The following is a 23,784-nucleotide window of genomic DNA, read 5'->3' as shown; positions in this document are numbered from 1 at the left end:
TCACAAACACACAAACAAACATACATATATAGCCTAAAAAAAATGTTTTTTCATCACCCTCCTCCCTTTCCCTCCACCCAATCCAACTCTGCCACATGTCCCCTACATGTCATTTCTTCCTTTTTCTACCTATAAACCCCCACAAATTGATCGTTTCCATTAGAATTTATTTGTTTCAAATTGTTCTATGTCTTGCTTCTCCACTTGTTGATAGCTACCTTGGCCCAATTGTCAACCAGCATAAGGACCTCTGTGAACCCACAATGTCCAATTCCCTTAGCTTACTAGGGATGTTTTTACTACTCTTGTCAAGAAGAAATGAAGAAAATCAAGGGGAAAATGAAGGCACATATACATCAACCAACCAATCCATTCAGGGAAACTATTGATGAGAAATTACTAGGAGCAGGATTATTTATAGAAATAATTGTACCAAAGATTAAAGACATCCATCGTGGAAATATATTTACAAATATTTTGAAGATGAAGGCCCCAAGGTGACAGTCAAAACAGTTGTAGTCAACAATGAAACCCCAACTTCAGAGGAAACTCCACAGGATGCGACAAACTATTTCTTGCATAGAATTGGAGTGAGGCCTCAGATTTTTCCCTATACAAATATGGTTAGATGGGTTGTTGAAACAATAAATATTACGGAAACGAAGTTACAAACTCAGAAAGACACCACAATTGGTTTATTCATAGCAAATTCCTTTCAAGAGATGTATCACTTGCTAGACCCTCAATGCATCTACGATAAAAATTATGTGGAGGAATTCTTTAAAAAGCACGGGGATCCAATTGATTCTATTAAAGAATGGAGGAGTGACCCAAATAAACATAAAAAAGAAGAATATGGTAAGTACTATATAGATTCACTTGCTTCTTCTTTTAATCAAGTTTTTTACATTCTTTGAATATTACATGCATATCCAAATGTCACTAGATTCCCTAAAAATTGTCATTCTTCAATTTATGGGGCTTCAGAAGGGTACATTTTTTATTTGGCTATTATACAATCCAACAATTCGGAAAAACACATTTTGTCTTTCCGCTCTACCCACAATGTTTCGGAGAATAAAATCCCTCCATTTTATATGCCAGCCTATATCACAGACTCTCTTTATTATTATCTTGATTTTCCAGTCATGGGATGGAAGTGGACCATCTTTGATCCCTCACCAATTCACATTTATCACAATGTACTCTGGGAGACCAATTATTTTGGTAATTTTTATCATATTTTTCACAAGGTCATGATCCCAATTTATGAAGTTATATTTGAAACGAAAACCCCCATAATGTATCAAGAAGATATGAAAAAACATAATAAAATTGGGAGTTGGTCCGGTGAAGAGCCATTTACATATATCAAAGTCTTGGGTAGCTATGCACACCCACATGTCTTGCCACTTTATGTTCCAGAAAAGCTACTATGCAGGGAAGTAGCATACCAAATAGTTGGTCATGGGATTACCAAAGCCTTAAAAGATTCCAACAAGAAGGTTTGGCCTCAATTCCCTCTACCTTTTGGAATATTCTCTTTGGCCAATTATGGACATGCTAAAAAGGAGTTGAAACCTATTGAGGTATTAAAGTTAGCCACCATTCTGAGAGGGCCTTATGACCCAAAAGGAGTAGAGAAACAAGTGGCCCTCACATCTGGTATTAAAAGAGTCCTTCGTGAACAAAATAAGGTTAATGACTTATTCTCCGAAGCAACTTCTTATAATTCAGTTTTGAAAAGGGTAAATGAGAAATTAACAGTGCAACATTGAGAATAGTTCTTCGCTTTTAGAAATGAAAGACTGGCCCCCCTGCCATTAGATTTACTACAACTTCCTCTAAAAAAACAAGTATCTTTAAAGGAAACTACACCATCTACTTAGTAGGAGAGTTCCTCCTAACCAGTGTTTCCTCCTCAACAACCAAAAACATCAAGAACTAGTTCTTCAAAACTTGGAGGAGAGATATGTATACTAGACTCAAGCATGTAACAGGTTTGGGACCATTTTGATCAAGCCTTGAAATAGTCCAAGCAAGGTGAACAAGTGAAAGATATCCTATAAGGAGAAACTATTTTTCAAAAAAATACTCCATTAAGTAATACCTCTTCTTAGAAGTACACCATGCCAAATCCATTTACACTTGAGAAGACATCATTCGTTACCCAACCTAAAGTGGAGATTATTCTAGTCAATATTACTTCAGAGATATTTCTGAACATTAAAGAGATCCCTCCAATAGACATTTTTTACAGCCCTATGAAAAAATTAAGTGGTAAAAATAGGAAGGAATATAAGGAGTATAGATGATTCCCAGGGCCTAGTACTATGGAGAATTTCACAAGTTGCTCCTCTTAAAGTACTCTAGAAAGGTACTTCAACTCCCCCTACCGATGAACTTGGAAATTTAACACAATTCGCAGGTGCATATGCTTTTCCCACCATGGAAAAAGTGATTGAAGTAAAAGAATTACTAAGGGATAAGGATGAGAATATTTCCACTATGGAACAAGAATTCATCAATAAGGAAGAACAATTGAGAGCACATCAATTAGATCAAAAGGAGATTGCCTTGGTAGAATCGTAAAAGCAGTTGAATTCTCTTCAGATTCAACATGTAGAAAAGATAAAGGAAAATGATAATAGACACTAAGAATCTCAGCAAAAAATAGAAAAATTACAGGTCGAGACCCTTCAGCTGAAGAATTTCAAATAGGAGGCCCATGATTTAAATGTACAACTACAGAGGCAACAACAACTATTTTGTGAGAAATTGAGTTTGATTCAGGAACAATGTAGATTAGGAAATACTCTGATTGATGAGTTAGTAGAAATGATCTCATGTTATGATGAAGCCAAGAAAAATCTCAATGAAATGTTAAAATGGAAAGATAGTGTTGAAGGGAGGAAATCCAACTTTCCCAAAATTGATTAAATGCATAAAGAAATCATTATTAAGGTATGGAAATTTGAGATACATTTAATTAAAAAAATCATCAATGATTCTCATGAAAGGTAAAATTACATATTTGAAACAATTAATTAATCCTTACTTGAATAAAATATCATCTCCAACTATCTAGAGTATTACCTATCATATGTTGAAATCTTGCCCAAGAATTAGCTTGAATAAGGGGTCGAATTCACTAAAAAGATTAACCAATTGAGTGAAGTTGATCACCAATCCAATTGGGACTTTTTGTTCAATCCTCACACCAATTGGTTAGTTTTAAATTCACTTACCAACATCTCCATTCAAATGTTTCCACCATTGTGAGAGGTTATCTTCAACAGCCATATGTAAATCAAGCTTCATTCCCCTCCAGAGTTGGTGTTTCTTCCAGAAACTCAAAAATTATGGAAAAGATGTGATAAACTCGTTAACTCACCACAATTTAGGATTTTGGAGCATGGGTACACTTTGAGAGATCAAGCAAGGCAACACAAAAATATCTTTTCTGATTTGGGAATCATGACATACCACTGTCATTTGACAGTTTTGTAAAAAAAATATTTTCAAGAAGGAATCAACTTTATTTTGTAATAATTAGGAAAACTATGCCATTGGCATGCTCACATAGCTAAGTATGTTAGAAATCTATAGAAATTAAAGATATTTTTGTAACTTTGTCTTTTGGGACACCCCTTATAAAAGGAAGGAAGAACTCATTAGTAGGGGTTTGATTTTCCATTCCAGAGGCTGTAATTTTGTACAAGTTTTGCAAGTTCTGAAGCTTTCTGAGATGTATAATGTTCCTAAATATTAATGAAGATGCTTTTGGTGATTTCAAGATTTGATATGTAGAGGGTGCGATTCTATATTTGTTTATAAGTTTCCTATGTGTTTCTTTTCTCCAAAAAATTGTGTAATTGTAGTTGTTGGAAATAAATCTTGTATATCAAATTTATCGATGTCATGTCATGTAAAATGGTACCTGTAGCATGTGAGATTCAAGGTCTTAAAATTCGCTCCATATTTTATGATCATATCCATTTTTACGCTTTGTAATTATACTGGAAATCAATGCACACGATTCTATCATTAGTCCTTTGCATTAGGTTTCTTTCTTTCATTTCATCTTTCACCTATAATGTAACAATTAAATAAACTTAACTCTCTATGTAGGCCACCATAACTGAACATTAAGTCTTTGGAATAAGACATAGTCAATGTATATAATATTATTTTCCTCTTAGTATGTTAATTGAACCACATTTAAATAATTTTACAGTTAACTCTTGAGCAACACTGATTTATCTTGAAGAGACTCTAAGATGTCCTAGGACCCAACCCTTCCCCTCAACCTCGGGGTTGTCTCTAAGAGCCACAACAATATCAACATTGCTTTGATTAAGTCCTTTGGTTATAGCTCCTTCCTTGAATTTTAAGCTACATGTTTTGGTAATGCATTTCAGCCATCATATTTTCTTCTTACCTCATACATTATGGGGCATATTTTATAATCTATTTTTCCCACTTTGTGTCAGTGAGAGAGGCCACTGTCCATCATTAGAATTATTCACCCTGATGCACACTTCATCCTATTTGATTATCCATTCTTAGCAGGATGGTTACTCGTATGACATTGACATGATGTGTACGATTTATATCAGGAAGTGCACAACACAGAGACAAAGTACCCTAGCTTCCGTTGTACAAGGAAAAACCATGGTCAAAACTTCTTTCTTTTTCATTCCTAAGGAGATAAACTCAAACTACTTTTGTATTGTCTATCTAGGGGTCCATTATTTTATAAGTTTCCTAACTTATTAATCCACTAGGAATCTAGTTACATTCTCCCAAAGGACAGAAAGAGCCTACATAATCTAACCCTATCAAGAGAAGAAGGGATTTAGAGAAAGATAAAGAGATTAGTCATAATGCTAGTTTTCCATCAGAATTCCATTGTATGTGTTATTCAACCAACTCACAAAATAAAATAAAAGATAGATCAATGACTTCAAAATCAGCCACTTAGAGGGGGAAACCTCCTTTACATTACAAAAATGAACAATTATTGGATGATACAAATGACAAGACCTCCTTTCTATATATAGCAGTCTAAGGGGTCCCAATAAAATCAGAGCCTACATAACAATAATATTATAGGGGCACAACAATAACAATAGTGGGTTTCTATGGGGCACAATAATAAAAACGTGGGGACAATATGGACACAATAATACAATAAGGGGGTTGAATTAATAATAATAAGGGGTTACACTAGTAGTATAGGGACCTAACATGCCCCTATCCTTCAAAAATTCTTTTCCTCAATGTTTGAGTAGTTTTGGATACTTCTCTATAAAATTATCATCCTCCCATGTGGAATCTTCAGCAGGTAAGTTCTTCCACTTGATGAGATACTCTAAAACTGATTGATTTTGTATTTGTCGATTCCTTGTTTCTGTGACTGCTTCAAGTTCCAATATGATTTTTTGTTCCTCCTCAAGTTTTGGAAATATTGTTTGAACTAGGCTCTTCTCACCTATAACCTTCTTTAAGCATGAAATAAGGAAAATTGGGTGCACACAGGAAGATGCAGGAAGCTCCAATTTGTATGCCATAGTACCATTCTTTTGTAACACCTTATACTGACCCTACTACTTTGGTGATAATTTTGGTATCCTTCTTAGCTTGATTAAGGGACCATTTTTTTATGGTTTTAGTCATAGAAATATCGAGTCACCTACATCAAAACATCTTTCACTATGATTTTGATCTCCCTATTGTTTCAATTCATCCTATGCCAAAGTGAGGTTATCCTTTAAGAGTTTGAGAACTTGTTGTTGATGCTTAATTTGATCTTCCATTGCTTGAACCTTAGAACTTTAAGTTAAATATGATGTGATGGATGGTGGATGATATCCATAAAGTGCCATAAATGGGGTCACTTTTGCTGAAGTTTGGAAGGAATTGTTTTACTAGCATTCAAGCAGAGGCAACCACTTGACCCATTGTGTTTGTTTATCAAATACAAAGAAACAATGATATCCTTCCAAACTTTTTTTCACTATCTCAGTTTTCCCATCAGATTAAGGATGACAAGATGAGCTATGAATAACTGAGTACCCAGAAAGGAAAATAATTATGTCCAAAAAATTCCAGTGAAAATGTGATCTCTGTCGCTTACAATCATCTTTGGGTTTCCATGTATCTTTTGAATTGTTTCCATAAATGTAGTAGCAATTGTACTAGCTTTAAATGGATGAGATAATGCACAAAAGTTTGCATACTTGGTAACTCTATCAAATACCACCGTGATCACACTCTTTCCTTTAGACTTGGGTAAGCCTATGATAAAATCCATTGAAACCTCCTCCCAACATTGACTTGGAATGTCTCGAATTTATTTTGTTGGAAAACCAAACATTCTTCCGCAAAATTTTGAATATCAAATTGAAGGCCATCCCAAAAAAACTATTTCTTAACCCTATCATAAGTTTTTAAAAGTCCTGAGTGGCCTCCTAAGGGAGAGGTGTGAAATTCCAGAAGAATATTTTATTTGAGTTTGGAATTCTTACAAATCTATAAGTGATCTTTATACCATAACAAATCATTTTTCCAGATAAATCTATCAAACGTACTTGGATCTTGCTTCAACTTTTGAATGAGTGCCCTCTCTTCTTCGTCATTCTACCATTCAACCCTTGCTTTGTTCATCCAATTTGGTTGGATAATATAAATGGCACAAAACAATGCTTCCACATCCCCATCCTTTCTTGAGAGTGCATCTTCAACAACATTTTGCTTCCCCTTTTTGTAGATGATTTCAGAGTTAACATATTTTTTCTATTCTTCTGAGGATAATATTTGCTCTAAAAATTATCTAAGGCTATCATGATTCGTTTTTGCCTTGAAGTGTCTTCCCATTAGGTAAGGTCACCATCTCTTAACTGCATGTAGTATTGCCAACATTTCCTTGTCATAAATAGCTTTGTGTAAATACTTTTCTTTGATTGGATGACTTCTAAAAGAAATGGGTCTTTCTTCTTGCATTAAAACAACACCAATTCCATTTCCTCAGGCATCAAATTCCATAATAAAGGTTTTTGTGAAGTCTGGCATAGCTAAGACCTGTTCTTCGCACATTGCCTCTTTAAGATGTTCAAAGGCCTTTGTTGCTTCTGGAGTCCAAGAAAATGCATCTTTCTTTAGTAATGTTGTTAAAGGTGTTACTATTCTTCCATAATTCTTAAAAAACTTGTGATAATACCATGTCAATCCGAGAAATCCTCGCATATGATTTATGGATGTCGGAATTTTCCATTCCTTAATGGACTTAATTTTTCTAGGGTCTACTTTAACACCTTCATGAGATACAATATGACCCAAATATTCCACCTCTTGTACTCCAAAGCAACATTTGGAGATTTTTGCATATAATTTTTTCTCCTCCAATAGTTTGAGTACTCTATCAACATGTTGAACATGATCCTTGTAATACTTGTTGTAGATTAGTATATTTTCAAAAAATACTAACACAAATTTTATAAGGAAGGGTTTGAAAATGGAATTCATCAAACCTTGAAATGTAGAAGGTGCATTGGTAAGGACAAAAGGTAGGACCAAAAATTCATAATGACCCTCATGAGTTCTAAATGTTGTTTTCAGAATGTCTTTAGTCTTCATTGTGATTTGATGATATCATGAATGAAGGTCCAACTTGGTGAAGTAAATTGCTCCATGAAATTCATCCAATAATTCATCAATGTCAGGAATGGCAAATTTATCCTTAATAATGATCTCGTTGAGCTCCCTATAATCCAAACACATGCACCATGATCCATCCTTATTTTGCACCAATACTACTGGAGCAGAGAAAGAACTTTGACTAGGTTGAATTATCCCATACTCCAGCATTTCTACAACCATATGTTCAATTTCACTCTTTTGGGCATAGGAATATTTGGAAGGCCTAATGTTTGGGGGAACACTTCCTAGAATCAAATGAATAGCATGATCATGATCACAAATAGGTGGGATTCCTTCGGGAGTCTCAAATCCTTTGGAATGATTTCAGAAAACCTTTTCGATATCTGGAGAAATAAATGATTTCGATGTGGGAACCTCTAGTGAACATAATTGTGACATTACACCCCGTTGTTATCTCTTTAGAAGCTTTGGCATGTTGTCAGAGCTAATTATCTTTCCTGGCTTCCATGTGATACCTCATAATTCAACTTCCTTTCCTTCCCAAAAAAAATTCAAGAAACATTCTTGAAAATTAAAAGCTATCATAACCAAAGATTGTATCCATTGGACTCCTAGTACAACATCACCACCACCCATTGGAATGGAAAGAATTGAACTATTCATTACATATTCTCCCATGGATAGGTTGATATGGCACTTTCAACCATCACTTGACACTATAGTGTTGGATATAGGAAGTTATTACATTCCTTGTCTATCTTATAATGAATAAAATTATGGGTACTATTGTAGAATTTTTTTTTTTGGTTTTGATAGCGTAGAATAAAATGGTAAAAAAAAATAAAAAAATGTTTTGAAAAAAATGTTAAGTTAGGATATGGACATAGCAATAGTGAATAAAATGTTTTTGAAAATATTTTGATGATGATGTCCAAATCAAAGAAAATGTTAGGTTAGATGTCCTAAAATATCAAAGACAAAAAGAAAATGTTAGGTTATAAAGAAAAGGAAACAAATAAACTCTGAAAGTGAGCAAGTATAAATGCCAATACTATTTTTCTGCAAAATAATGGTTGTGTTCAGCTTGTCACAAATTCCATAACCCATGACAGTCAAAGAGTTTAATCTTGACTACTTCATGCTTTAAATTTAATGTCATAATTAGAGAATAAAGATCCGGCCAAATTGTTGAATCTTGGCATATCAGTAGTTAGGTAGAGAATAATAAGGTGCTCATTAGTTTAATCTGAGCCCTTGGATGTTATAAGGTTAGAATTAGATAGTTTGCTTTTGTAAAATAAAAAGAAAGGAAAAGGGTTTGCTAGCTTAAATGCACCCATTAAGTGAAGGAAAACTGATAGGATAAGAAAAGGGTAAGTAAAAGAAAGGTTGCAGAAGTTTGATGATTGATTGAACAAAACATATATTTATCATGTTCTACCATATGTTTCTATGTCCATGAGGCAATTACACAAAGTAAATGAAGGTCTATAAGATCAATTAATTAGATTCCCTCATCCCTATTCATCCTTATATTACTAATTTCCCCTTCCCACCTTCATATTGTTCACATTCATTCATTTTCCATAAAAACCCCTTTTCCTAAGGTTAAAATCCTTTTTGCCTAGGAAAACTGAAAATCCCATGTTAAATCCCCTTTTACCCTAAAACCCACAAAAAGTTGTTTAACCTAAGTATTAATGTATATATGTGAAAAGCAAATAACTCATAAAAAACATTATACTTAGTCTATTTCCCCTTTCTGCTCATATTTCATATTAACCCTAACTTATAGTATTAAACCCCTAAAAGTCCTTTCCTATATATATTAAATCCCTTTATTAAAATACCCAAAAACCATAAGTTTTATAATAAAACTATGTATTTCATAACATATTTCATATTAGTGGATCACAAGCTTTCAATATGCATACACTCTCCTCCACATTCTGATATGTGATGCGCGATAGACCTAGACCCAACACAATATATATCATTATTCATCACCCATTTCGAATCTTCCCTCATCGCAAGTCCTGGCCGAAACATACACCCTCTGCCATTGCGATCTCCGATATGTGATGGGAACTTGGACCCGATCGCAGTATTAACTATGATTTATTTCCATAGTGCATCCGACCCTTATCGCATTCCTTTGCGATGGGCCTTTCCTTTGCTAAACCTTGATTGCGATATGCGATGAACCTGGACCCGACGTCATTTATCCGGCTGGGTTCATATTATCTAATGTCTGCCATACCTTGTTTTGCAAAGGATTCCTTTGTTGAAATGCTTTTATGTTTTAAATGAAAAACCAACCTAAACCTCCGTCTAACCATAAAACCCTGCTAATCTTAGTTTTTAACTCATAGTAAAGCCATTGCCGCATTAATTAATCATTGGGACCCTCTGCGCTGCTCTTTTGCTCCACGACCGTTCTATCAAATCCATTCAAATATATTGACCCTTAGCAATTTCGAGTTGGCTCTCTATCCGAGCATTACCCAGCCCGAAAAGCGGTATTCCAATGACCTCCCCTTGCTACGTGTCAGGGTCAGATTATATTGGGTGACCCCTCCCAAAACCGCCCGTGCCTCATAAGTGGTGCGATGAAAACCAAAACCACCTCCCGCATAACGACAAAATGAACAATGTTCACTTTGTACCATATTTCAAAAAGAAAGTTGTTTTTCATTTAAATGCAAAAATCACCATCTTTCCTTTGTTTTGCTTGTTTTCACAGAGAAACCTCAATAAGTCTCTGCGACCAATAAAACCATTGTTTTACCTTTCGATATGCTTTGGACTCCTTCCAATATCCATTCAAGCTCCATAAAGCCATTGACGACCATCTCTGTCACCTATGTTTTTTTAACAATTTCTGTGTTTTGCAGGTAAAAACTCCTATTCCAGGCTAACAAAGAAAAATCCTACATACAGCTTGAAGAAAAATATGAAGATCATATCAAATTATTTTACCATGTGACATAAAATCTAAAAGAATTTACTGTTGAAAAACACAGTAAAAACCTAAAATGCACAGTAGAGGTAAAAAGAACACAGTAAAGTTTACTCAGTAGGGTCAAAGGATATTCACAGAGTTTAAAGAGTATCAGATGAAAGATCAAATGGAGGAATCAACTAGCATAAAGGATACAAGCAACCAAGTATCTTAAAGGGAAAAATATCAAACAACAAATCTAGCATTACCTGAATAAAAGGGACAACAAGAAGCAGTTCAATATCTACCCCTATCTTCTTGCATGAAGATATTTCCTTCCCTAGAATATATCTTAATCAGTTTTAGGATATTTTCTTAGTTTCATTATTGTATAAATAACTCTCTTCTCAAGTTGTTAATGGCTCGAAGTTCAAGTTTCATTGTTCATTTCTTGTTAAGTCATGACTGTTCGTTCCACTTTGAACCTGGTTGCACCTTTGAAGGAAGTTTTTGTAGACACTTGATGTACTAAGTATTTCTTGAACCTTAATACAAAACAGAGGATTCTGAATTTGGTTTTAGACAGTTTGTATTATCTTGTAAGTTTTTCCGGTTATCAACCATTATGTTTTTCTTCATATGCTTATGACTTATAGAGATATCTAGGTATGAATAATTGTGTCTCAATTTATTCATATAAGCTCCTGAAGTGGTCATCTATTAAGAGAATGGATTAATGAACTGCCTATTTAGCTAATCCCCTCTAATCAATAAATCATCAGCATCTTTTGTAAGTTTAAGTATATTGCCTCGAAACTTTGGAACATAGATTAGAAGGTTTTCATTCTGATGATTATTCTATTTTACAGTTTGGAAACTGTGATAATCATATTATTTTATGTCTTCTTCTCACCACTATTTTGATCTATATCACTGTGTAAAGTTTTATAGCATCCCTTTTCTGAGATATTAATATCATCCAAAGGATTGATTATTTCAATTCTAAACCTGTCTTCATTCATTTGTCTTCCAAAACTAAAACCAAAAACCCCAAAACAATTATTTAGATGCTCTGGCATTGGTAGCTGACCTACTACTATCTCAGAGGTACAACATCAGACCGGCGCCATTGCCGGGGATTCAAATTTCTTTTAAGTTTCCCTTGGGACATCAATATTCCTTCATTATTTTCCTTTAAGGTGATTAAAGGTTTATAAAGGTTAAAGCCATTCACCTAGGCAACTCCACACTCCCAAGCTGGCACCTTTAAATATACCAGATCTCGTTTAGACGCTGACATAGTTAGTCCTCTGTTAGATCCTGAAAGGCTTCTTAGAAAAGCCAATTCTAAAAGGGGACACCAATCATATTCTTCTTCCTCTTCAATCCTACAGTCTAAAGGATTAGAATCATTTGACCCCTATAGTAATATCCCATCTGATCCCGACTACTCCCATTTATCACCTAGTGTTGCTGAACTTCTAGATAAAGGAGTTGAGTTTAAGTTAGTCTACCTTATTCATTCATTATAATCTCATCCAATACCCACACTACCACTAGGATCACCTAAAACTGAATCTGATTTGGGTGTTAATCTACCGGAATATAAACTCACAGATTTCATATCCCCTACCACCTATCATTTTCCTTCCATTTTTGACCAACCTAAATCTTATTCTTCTTAACAACCTGAGGAGACCTTCTCTATATATTCGAATATTCTCTTTGAAACAAAAGAAGGTATTCCTTTACAGGTCCCAAAGTTAGTTCATAAGACTCCTTTGAAGTCTTTCAGGAGATATCCTTCACCTCAAACTAGTTCATCAACCTCTGAATCACCATCTTCTTCCTCTACTTATTCTTCATCCTCTACATCCACACAAACAACTCATACTCCACCTAGACAACCTCATATACCTCAAGCACCTCATCCACCACTTGTTGTCATGGCTTTCTGACCTATTGTACAGGGTAGATATGCTACCTTAATCTTGCCTAATAACCTTGATGCATTCCCAGCTGGATACTTAAAATACCTTCCCAAGTACAATGGAGAAACTGGTCCCTCAACTGGTGACCATATTCAAGCTTTCATAGACTTTGTAGACAACGTGAATATTGAACAAGAAAACATTTATATGATATTGTTTGTACAATCACTTGAAGGAAATGGAAGGACTTGGTTTAGACAGTTACCAGCAACTTCCATTAGAAATTGGGAAGAGCTTACAACCATATTTAAGAATCAATGGGGTGTGGAAAAGGATCCTCTTTACTTCCTCACAGAATTTGAAGAGCTTACAATGAATTTCAGTGAACCAGTATCAGATTTTATCAAAAGATTCAGTAAACTCTATCACAAAATGCCTGCGGATTATAAGCCCCTTGCAGCAGCAGCTAATTCTAGATTTTCTAAAGCTTTTGATGATGACTTTGTTTTTATGCTACGAGATAGAACTTCAAGAACTCTTGAAGATATGAAAACAAACACTATAGAAGTAGAAGCAAATAGGGTAGACTCAAATTCTTTAAAACTTAATGAAGAAAAGGCCCAAAGAAAACTCAAATATGTTCAAGAAGCCTCTAGTTCCTCTAAGACTAAATTAGAAGACTCAAAAATAGATGAAATAACATATCTTCTTAGAAACCTATCAAATAGGATTTCAAATATTGAGACCCAACCTAGGACAATACAACAAACAGTTACTAGACCCCAAAACCAAAATCAAGGTCAGTATAAAAGAAATCCACCACTACAAATTCTTCAAAGACCTAGCATTGATCAACAGCTTCCTACTCCTCTATTGATAAATGACCAACAACCTAATGATAATACTATGACAATTACTGAAGATATTAATAGTATGGATTATTCTTCTAATAAAACAACCATCATTCCTCTCTCACAACAAAATCAGGTTCAAGAAGATTAGGAAGCTTCCAAGTCTCTAAATATCACGCTTTCCCTAAATTTTTAATTGAAAAGTTAAACAAGAGGTATGATCTTAGGCCTAGGCCTGGTCCTGGGATACCTCCAGAGGAAAATCCAATAATTGAGCCATGTACCAAAACTTCTGAAGCTCAAACAACTCTTATTTAGCCCTTAGATCAGTCAATTGATACTACCCAAATTGGTAAAAATAGTTTGACTACATTTAATGTTGGAAAAGAATTAGAGAGGGTTAAGATCCCAATTCCACTATCAAAACTTTCTAAAAACCCTGGTTACAAAAGCCAAGTCACAAAATGGATACAAAATACCTCGGTTGATGTTAAAGGTGATGTCATAATTCTGCATGATGAAAAACCAGCAGTAGTTTTTGGCCCTAGTTCAGACATGATAAATGAGATAGTGCCTTCTTTCTATGTAACTCTTAAAACAAATGATTCCATGTTGTATAATTGTATGCTTGATTCAGGAGCATCACATAACCTTATGCCAAAATCTATCATGGACCATTTGAAACTCGACGTAGCTAAATCCTACCATGACCTATACACCTTTGATTCTAAAAGGGTGCCCTGTTTGGGATTGATCGAGGATCTAGTGGTTATCCTTACCCAAATTCCAATGAAAAGTGTAGTACTTGATATTGTTGTCACAGATATCCCTCCCAATTTTGGAATGCTCCTTTCTAGGTCTTGTTGTGCCAAATTAGGTGGAACTCTACAGATGGATAAGTCATATGCTACTATTCCTGTTTATGGACGAGAGAAATTAAGATTATATAGAGAGGTAAGATTTGTACATATTGTTTGTAAGACTAACTAGCTAAGGAACCATCCAATTTATGCAATAGAGAAAGACTTTGGATATTTTCAACTCACTTCAAAACAACATTAAACTCACGACAAAATTGAAGAGATAGTTGAAAGTCCTGAACCAAACAAAACTGATATTTGGAAATTGCTCTTTGATGGCTCTTGCACGAGAGATGGGGCAGGAGATGGAGTAGTTTTACTTTCACCTGAAAAAGAAAATATAACCCAATCATGTAAATTAGACTTCGAAGTTATAAATAATGTGGCTGAATATGAAGCTTTCCTTTTAGGATTGCAATTAGCCAAAAACTTAAAAGTTCAAAACTTAAGTGTTTTTACTGATTCAGAACTTATTGTTAAGCATGTAATAAATGTTTGCTAGACCAAGCACCCTAGACTTAGGTCCTACCGAAATGAAGTATGAGATTCAGCTAAAAACTTATTTGATGCTTTTAATTTCACTCATATTCCCAGAGATTAGAATATTCATGCAGATGCCTTACCTGTCTCTGCTAGCTCTTTTAAAATTCCTGATCATACTAATGTACTCTATCAGATACAAGTAAAATATAGGCCATCTATCATAGATAATCTGAAAAATTGGCAAATATTCGAAGATGATGAACATTTGAAATCATTTCTCCAAGTAATAGATGATTTTTCATTTCTACAAATTGATGAAGATAGAACTAAAATAAATGAAAATGTAGATGGAAATGATACTTCAGATTTTAAAATCCAAATTGCTAATTATGACATTATTCAATTATCTAATAATTTTATTCCAAAAGGACTCATTCCTTTAGAAAGATTGTTTGATCAAAATGATGTCCTCTGAAACTCTCAGTCCATTTCTTCAGAAGATGACATAGAAGAGATTAACATTAGAACTGATGAAGATATCAAAAACATCAAAATATGTGCATCTCTAGACCCTGAGGTCAAAGCTCAATATCTTAAGTTACTGCAAAATTATAAACATGTTTTTTCTTGGACTTATGCTGATCTAAAGACCTATGATACTTCATTAATACAACATTAGATTTGTTTGAAGCCAAAAGCAAAACCTTATCAACAGAAAATTGGAAGGAGAAATCTAGCCCTTCTACCAACTGTAGAAAGGGAGATTAAGAAATTTTTAAATGCTAAGATCATCCTCCCTCTTAGATATTCTAATTGGGTTGCAAATCTAGTTCCTGTTAGAAAGAGAAATGGAGAAATAAGACTCTGTGTGGATTTTAGAAATTTGAATAAGGCATCATTAAAAGATAATTATCCTTTGCCCAAAATGGATCAATTACTTCAAATGGTTTCAGAAGCATAAATACTTTCTATGCTTGATGGCTTTTCAAGTTACAATCAGGTGAATGTTGATACAACAGACAAAGAGAAGACAACCTTTACTACAACCTGGGGTACATTCATGTACGTTACGATGCCATTTGGCTTAACCAATGTTGGAGCAACATTTTAGGGAGCTATGGACATAACTTTTATGGGTCATGTAAATATTTGTGGTTATTTATCCTGATGACATAACTGTTTTTTCTAAATCTGATCAGAAACATCTAAAGCACTTGATGAAGTTTTTTGACAGGTGTAGAAAATTTGAAATATCATTGAACCCTAAGAAGTCTTTGTTTGTTGTCAAACAAGGAAACTGTTGGGCCATATAATTTCAAAGGAGGGAGTAGTACTTGACCCCAAACGAGTATCTGCCATTGAAACGTTGACCTTACCTAGAAACAAGACGGAGATTCAAACTTTTATAGGAAAGATTAATTTTCTAAGGAGGTTTATTCCAAATTATGCAGAGATTGTAAAAGATATAACTAACATGATCCGAAATGACCATGAAGTCAAATGGACTTCCTCTTCTAGGCATGCATTTAAACAAATAAAAAGCGTTATCTTTGAAGCCCCCACCTTAGCTAGCCCTGATTATACTAAGCCATTTAGTATTTTCTACTTTTCCTCTAAAACAACCCTTGTTGCAGTTCTATTAGAGAAAAGTGAAGATTCCCATGAGCAACCCTTAGCCTTTTTCAGCAAGGTTATGAGAGATGCCAAGCTTGAGTATGACATCATTGAGAAGCAAGCCTATGCCCTCATTCAAGCCCTGAAATCATTTAGAATGTATGTCTTACATTCACCTATTATTTCTTATGTCCCTAATAGTGTTGTGAAAATTGTCCTAACCCAACCAGACACTGATGGGAAAAGAGGTAGATGGATCACTCAAATTCTGGAATTTGATCTAACTATCAAGACTACCAAGCTAGTAAAAGGTCAAGGATTAGCCAAGCTTCTAGTTGAATCCAACTGAAAAGTACTTGGAATCAATTCTGTTTTAGAAATACAAGGCAATAATACACAAGAACCTTCTGTCCTTGCAGAAGGGAAGAATCCAAAAGAACCTTCCCTTCATCCTGAAGGAGAGAATCAACAAGAACCTTCCCTTCATCCTGAAGGAGAGAATACACAAGAAACTTCCTTTCATCCTAAAGGGGAGAATCCATAAGAACCTCCACCTTCAGAGCAGATCAGTCCTATACACATTGACGAAAAATTCTTGTTGTCAAACTGGTATAAAGATGTTGTAAATTTCTTGATCCATTTCAAGTCTCTAGCATCATTCTCCAAAACCCAGTGTAAAACCCTTAAGTTAAAATCTGTCAGGTACTGCATTGTAAATTCAAATTTATACTAGAAAGATCCACTGGATATTTTGTTATTATGTTTAACAGAATCAGAAACTAAAGGGATCATTGATCAGTTTCATACAAAATTTTGTGTGGGACATTATTCTTAGAGAGCAACAACATACAAGATTTTGAGGGGAGGATTTATTGGCCCACATTGTTCTTACAAGTAGGGGAAACGGTCAGAGGTTGTGTTCCTTTTCAAATGTTTACTAGTAAAAAAAATTAGCGGCTCTTCCACTCATTCCATCAATAGTTTCATCACCTTTTTCTCAATGGGGATTAGATTTTTTTGGAGAGATTCACCCCACTTCAAGTAATCAGCATAGATGGATTATCAATGCAACAGACTACTTTACTAAATGGGTGGAAGAAATTCTAGTTAGAAATGCTACTGATTCAGTAGTAATTAAGTTTATTGAGGAGAATATCTTATCTAGATTTGGTTGCCCAACTCAAATTGTCACTAATAATGCAACAAATTTTTCTAGTGTTAAAATGATTTACTTTTTCTAGAAATATCAGATTTTGTTACATCATTCAACTCCATACTACCCTCAAGGTAATGGCCTTGCAGAGTCATCAAACAAAAGTTTGGTAAAGGTAATCAAAAAGACTCTAGCTGATCATAAGAAGAGCTGGGATTCACATCTGATTTATGCAGTATGGGAAAAAAAAATTACTCCAAAGAGATCAACTGGAAAATCTCCATTTCAATTAGTCTATGGGAAAGATGCAATCTTCCCTACCAATTTGGCCTTCCCTGTTTTAAAATTCCTGCAGGATTCAATAGATGAACCTGATGATTTTTCAAGAAGAATAAATCAGATTATTGAACTTAATGAAAACAGAGATGAAGTTCAACATAAATTGAATAAATATCATAATAAGATGAAGGCCCTGTTTGACAGAAGAGCCAGGGAAAGGGACTTTAAGGAAGGTGATCTAGTTCTAAGATGGGATGCCAGGAGAGAAGAGAAAGGAAAGCATGGCAAATTTGACAATATATGGTTTGGACGTTTAACAATTGCTAAAGTGAAGGTGTTATGCTCTTAACCTGCAAAAATGATACCCAAATACAGAATATGCGAAGAAAAGATACCCAGAACATAGAATAGCAATGATTTTATTATTCAGAGAGTAATGTTCACTTGCCTCTTCGAGGGGGCAACCTCCAATAGAGTAGAGCTCGATTACAAAATAAGACACGATGTTCCTCGCAGGGAGTCTCTATCCTTTATATATGACTCATACATGCAATACCACAGACCAATACCGTGGGTTTTATTAATACCATCTATCTAATACTACGGCCCATTTGCAACTAACTGTGGTTCCGTCATTAATTGTGGATTAACCACTTACAATTATTAATATGGGCTTTATTGACTCTTGACTATGACGTGATCCCATTACATAAATAAGGGGGTTAGGGTGGGACCCTAACATGCCCTCCCCCTTAAGACTAGCCTTGTCCTCAAGGCTGAAGCTGCGGAAACTGCTGAAGAATAGTGGTTGGTTCTCAAGTTGCATCTTCGGAAGAGGTGTCTTTCCATTTGACGAGGACTTTCTTAATCATGCGGCCGTGCAGTTGCTTGTCTTGTGTGTCTAGGACCTGTTCAGGTTGAAGCCAGATGGACCCTTCTTCGTCCAATTCAGGTAGACTGGTCTGAATTCTGCAATTGTTCCCAATCACTTTCTTGAGGCATGAGACATGGAAAACTGGATGGATTTTTGTAGTAGATGGCAAGGCCAACTTGTAAGCCACTTCTCCAATGCGCTGAAGTACTTGATATGGTCCGTAGAATTTGGGAGATAGTTTCTGACACCCCTTGTCTTTGAGTGATGTTTGCTTATATGGTTGTAGCCATAAAAAGACCTCATCCCATTCTTGAAATTGGTGCTCGGAGCGATGCTGGTCTACTTGTTCCTTCATGCAGTTCTGAGCTTGATGAAGATTCTCTCGAAGATGGGCGAGCATGGTTGCGCAGTGTTGTAGGAGTTGATCCACTGATTGTACTTTTGAGCACCCCTTGAGATACGAAGTAGGTGAAGGTGGGAGTTGACCATATACTGCTTCATAGGGAGTCATTTTGGTGGTGGCATGATAGTTGTTGTTATACCACCATTCAGCTAGAGGTAACCACTGTACCCAATGGTTTAGCTTTTCTAAAGTGAAACACCTAAGGTAGGTTTCTATACATTTGTTGACGGCTTCGGTTTGACCATCTGTTTGCGGATGATAGGAAGTACTGAGTTTTAGTTGAGTGCCTTGTATCCTGAAGAGTTCCTGCCAAAAATTACTGGTGAAGATCGGGTCGCGGTCGGACACAATAGAAGTGGGCATGCCATGCAATTTGAAGATCTGATCCATGAAAGATTGAGCGACCAAAGTTGGTGTAAACGGGTGGGGTAGGGCGCAGAATTGAGCATACTTCGACAGTCGGTCCACAACCACCATGATGACTGACTTGTTCCTTGACTTTGGAAGACCTGTAATGAAATCCATAGAAACCTCTGTCCAAATTGATGCCAGAATGGGCAATGGTTGTAATGTGCCTGGTGTGTTGACGGTTTCCCCTTTGTGGCGTTGACAGACATCAAATTCTGCTACGAAAGTAAGGATGTCCTTTTCATGCCTGTCCAAAAAAATGATTTTCTGGTGCGAGCATACGTCTTCTGAAAGCCCGAATGTCCTGCAATGGTAGATGAGTTCAATTCTGCCAAAATGCGACTTTTGAGGGTGGATGTTGGTGATATTATGACTCGGTCCTTGTAGCGAAGAATATCATCCTGTCATGAGTATCCCTTGGTGGAATTTGGATCTACCTGCAATTGAGAAATGAGTTAGGAGAGCCCGGGGTGTGAAAACCATTCCCTACGAGCCTCTTCAATCCATTCTGGAATGGGGAGGGAAATTGCTAGCGGAGTACTTTCCTCCTCAAATTGGTGAGATAATGCATCTGCTACACTATTGTCTTTCCCTTTCTTGTAAATGATCTCATAATCGTATCCCGGCATTTTGGCGAGCCATTTATTTTGCTGTGGGGAGGATAGGCGTTGCTCCAAAAAATATTTAAGACTGTGATGATCTGTGCGGATTTGGAAACGTCGCCCCAATAAGTAAGATCGCCAGGTCTCGACTGCATGTAAGATGGCCATCATTTCCTTCTCATAGGTAGATTGGCCCAGATTCCTCCCACTTAGTTGTTGGCTTGTGAAGGCCAACGGTCGCCCTTCCTGCATTAAGACCGCCCCAATACCTGTACCCGAAGCATCACATTCAATGAAAAAAGATTTGGTGAAGTCAGGTAGTTCTAAGACTGGAGTGGAACACATGGCATTTTTTAGAGCTGTAAAGGCCTGTTGTGCTTCCTCATTCCAGAAGAATGAATTTTTCTTTAGGAGTTGGGTGAGGGGCTTCGCTATGCGACCATAGTTGCAGACAAATTTACGATAATAGCCTGTGAGACCCAAAAATCCTCTCAAGCTCTTCAAGGTCTTAGGTTGAGGCCATTCCTGCATTACCTGGATCTTTTTGGGGTCCACCTTGACACCATCACGCCCCACAATGTGGCCCAAGTACTCTACTTCTGCCATGCCAAACGAACACTTGGACATCTTGACAAATAATTTATGCTTGCGGAGCAGTTGCAAGAGTAGATCTACATGCTGAAGATGTGCGGCCCAAGTGCAACTATAGATGAGGATGTCATCGAAGAAGACAAGGACAAATTTCCTGAGATATGGTTTGATAATGTGGTTCATAAGGATCTGAAAAGTAGAGGGGGCATTCCAAAGACCAAATGGCATGACCAAGAATTCATAATGGCCTTCATGAGTTCTGAAAGTAGTCTTGGGAATGTCGACTTCCTTCATGCGAATTTGGTGGTAGCCTGAGCGAAGATCTAGCTTAGTGAAGAATTGAGCCCCATTGAGTTCATTCAGCAAATCATCAACCACCGGGATGGGAAATTTATCTTTGACTGTCAACTTATTGAGGGCCCTGAAGTCGGGACACATCCACCACTCCCCATCTTTCTTGAGCACCATGACCACTGGGGATGAATAAGGACTAATGCTGGGACGAATGACACCTGCTTCCAAAAGTTCCTTGATTATTTTTTCTATTTCATTCTTTTGGGTGAATGGATATCTGTATGGGCAAACATTTGGGGGTTGGGCCCCTGGAACCAAGGTGATGCTATGATCATGTTCCCCTCGCAAGGGTGGAAGCTCATGAGGCTTGTCAAAGATCGGCAGATGGTTATTTAAAATCAGTTGCATCTCAGGATGAATTGGCAGAGGCTTGGTTTCGATTGCCTGGATGGCATTAAATTGAGCTACAACTCCATGATTGCCCTTTTTTAACAATTTTTCCATCCTAGGCGAGCTGATGATAGAGGGGGCTCCCGCCTGGAGTCCACGGAGGTTATGTGTGTAGTTGTTCTGCTTAAAACTCATATATAACTCCTGCAAATCCATTGTGATTGGCCCAAGAGTGTGGAGCCATTCAGCGCTGAGGACAATGTCACAACCCCCCATGTGTATGGCAAACATGTGGGTTTTCAACCGATAATCCCCCATTTGAAGTTTGACATTTTCACAGCGGCCTTCACATTTCATTGTGCCTCCATCCGCAATTTGAACTTGGAAGTTAGAAACTGCTCGTACAAAACAATGCATTGTTTCTGCGACATTTTGATGGATGAAATTATGTGTACTTCCACTATCAATCAAGACTACTACTGGGCGATGTTTAATAAAACCTCTGATTTTGAGAGTTTGAGGGGAAGAAATCCCTGTCAAAGCATGCAACGAAATAACTGGTTCGTCAAAGACATTGTCCTTTTGGTTGTCTTCTTCTAGCGGCTCATGTTCCTCAAGTGGTGGATCTTCCTCTGTTGAGTTGTAGTCAATGGCATCAATTTGAAAAAATTTGGGCTCCTTGCATTTATGACTTGGGGAGTATTTTTCATCACAATAGTAACATAGTCCTTGCTTTCTTCTGTCATCCATTTCCACAGGGGACACCTTTTGGACCTTAAGTGTTTGAGTCGTGTTTTGAGCCTGTGGGGGGTGACCTTTAGCGGAGAAATTTGGGCGACTGTATTGTGCTGCTAATGCACATTCCACGTTAAGAGCTACCTTGCAAGCCTCCGCCCATGTGGGAGGGTGGTGAAGTAGGACTTGAGCTTTGATGGCTTCTTTAAGACTGCTGATAAAACATTCCGTGTAGAACACATCTGAGAGACCCCAAGTGTGGAAGGCTAAGGCTTTAAAAGCTTTAACATATTCATCCACTGTACCAGTCCGTCGGAGCTTAGTAAGACGACCCAAAAAAGATGATTCCTGGTCAAAGCGGTCTTGAAGAGCTTTGGTGAATTTGGTCCAAGTCCTAAAAGGTCCAGTGCAACATTGATGCCATTCCCACCATTGCCACCTTTCATTGTCCAAGTACATTCTCCCCAACATAAGTTGAGTCTCATCATATAAGATGTGATTCAGTTTGAAATACTACTCCATTTGTGCTATCCATGCCAATGGGTGAGAACCGTCAAATTTATGCATATCCAACTTGGGAGGTCGCTGACTGGGTTGTTGGTGGGTGTGCCAGACATGAGGAGAGTGGCTAGACTCACCCTCATTGTGTCCATTGCCATTATACTCCTCCTCGTGGGCTTGCTCCTTGCCCTTCGGGATTATTTTCTCGACCATGCTACATAGTCCGCTAAGCTGAATGTGGAGGGTTTGCACTGATTCTTCAAGTTTGTCCATCCTTTCATTGGCCATCGCTTGATCTCTAGTTTCTATGATACACCAACCTAATTTTTTGAAAATTGGGACCGCCTAAAAAAAATTTCAGACCCCTTTTTTTTTTTTTTTTTTTTCTAAAAACTCCTAACGGAGTTTTACTCCTTCCTTATCAATACTGCAGTCGCCAAATCCTCAAAATGTCAATGCGGCCAAAAGTCCTGCGAAAATTATACCCCGGTATAGGAACCCTTCACAACGACTCTGATCTAGTGGATCTGAGAGATCTGAATGGCGAATCTGATAGCTCTAGGCGGCGGAACAGACTACTTCTGCGGATTTGATGGATCTAATAGATCGGAATGACTGATCTGCGAACTTGAGACTGCGGGACTGATGTCTGTTGCTGCTGCACCCCTTTGCACAAGCGGATCTGGAAGAGATGATGTGTGATTCCCCAATAGAAAAGGGAACTATGGTCTTGAGGAGTGTTAGGTGCTACAGATCGCAATATACATAAGGGTCTGGCAGTAGTACTTGGCCCAATGTTTTAGGGCTCTAACTAAGGAGGATCGACCATACCCTTAGCTGTACAACATGACTACCCTATCGTACGGGCGAGTAATCTCTCTGAGTGCTATTCTCGGTGTACTGTAGCCGCAAGACGGCCGACGGTTTATCTATGGCGAGGTTTCAAGGGAGCCTAGGGGGCTTCCGATATACCCAGAGGGTACGTGGAAGATAGTCCGTGCGCGGTTCTCTCTAATGCGCTACTACTCGAAGGGGTACCCATAGGGGTTACAATGGAGTCGAACAGACTTGACCACCTCTTGTATTTCCTTCATGCATGCCTCCCAAAATCCACAGGTTTATGCGCTCAACGATAGATCCCGTGGTTTAAAGACACCGGAACACGTCTCTAGCCAAAAAAAAAATTTGCTAAGAAATGGAGAAGCCACCGGC

This window comes from Pinus tabuliformis, chromosome 4_1 (genome assembly GCF_031772625.1).
Source record: "Pinus tabuliformis cultivar Carrire ecotype Pingquan chromosome 4_1, CPIR1, whole genome shotgun sequence".
NCBI classification, from domain to species: domain Eukaryota; kingdom Viridiplantae; phylum Streptophyta; class Pinopsida; order Pinales; family Pinaceae; genus Pinus; species Pinus tabuliformis.
This window is presented reverse-complemented; position numbering follows the sequence as displayed.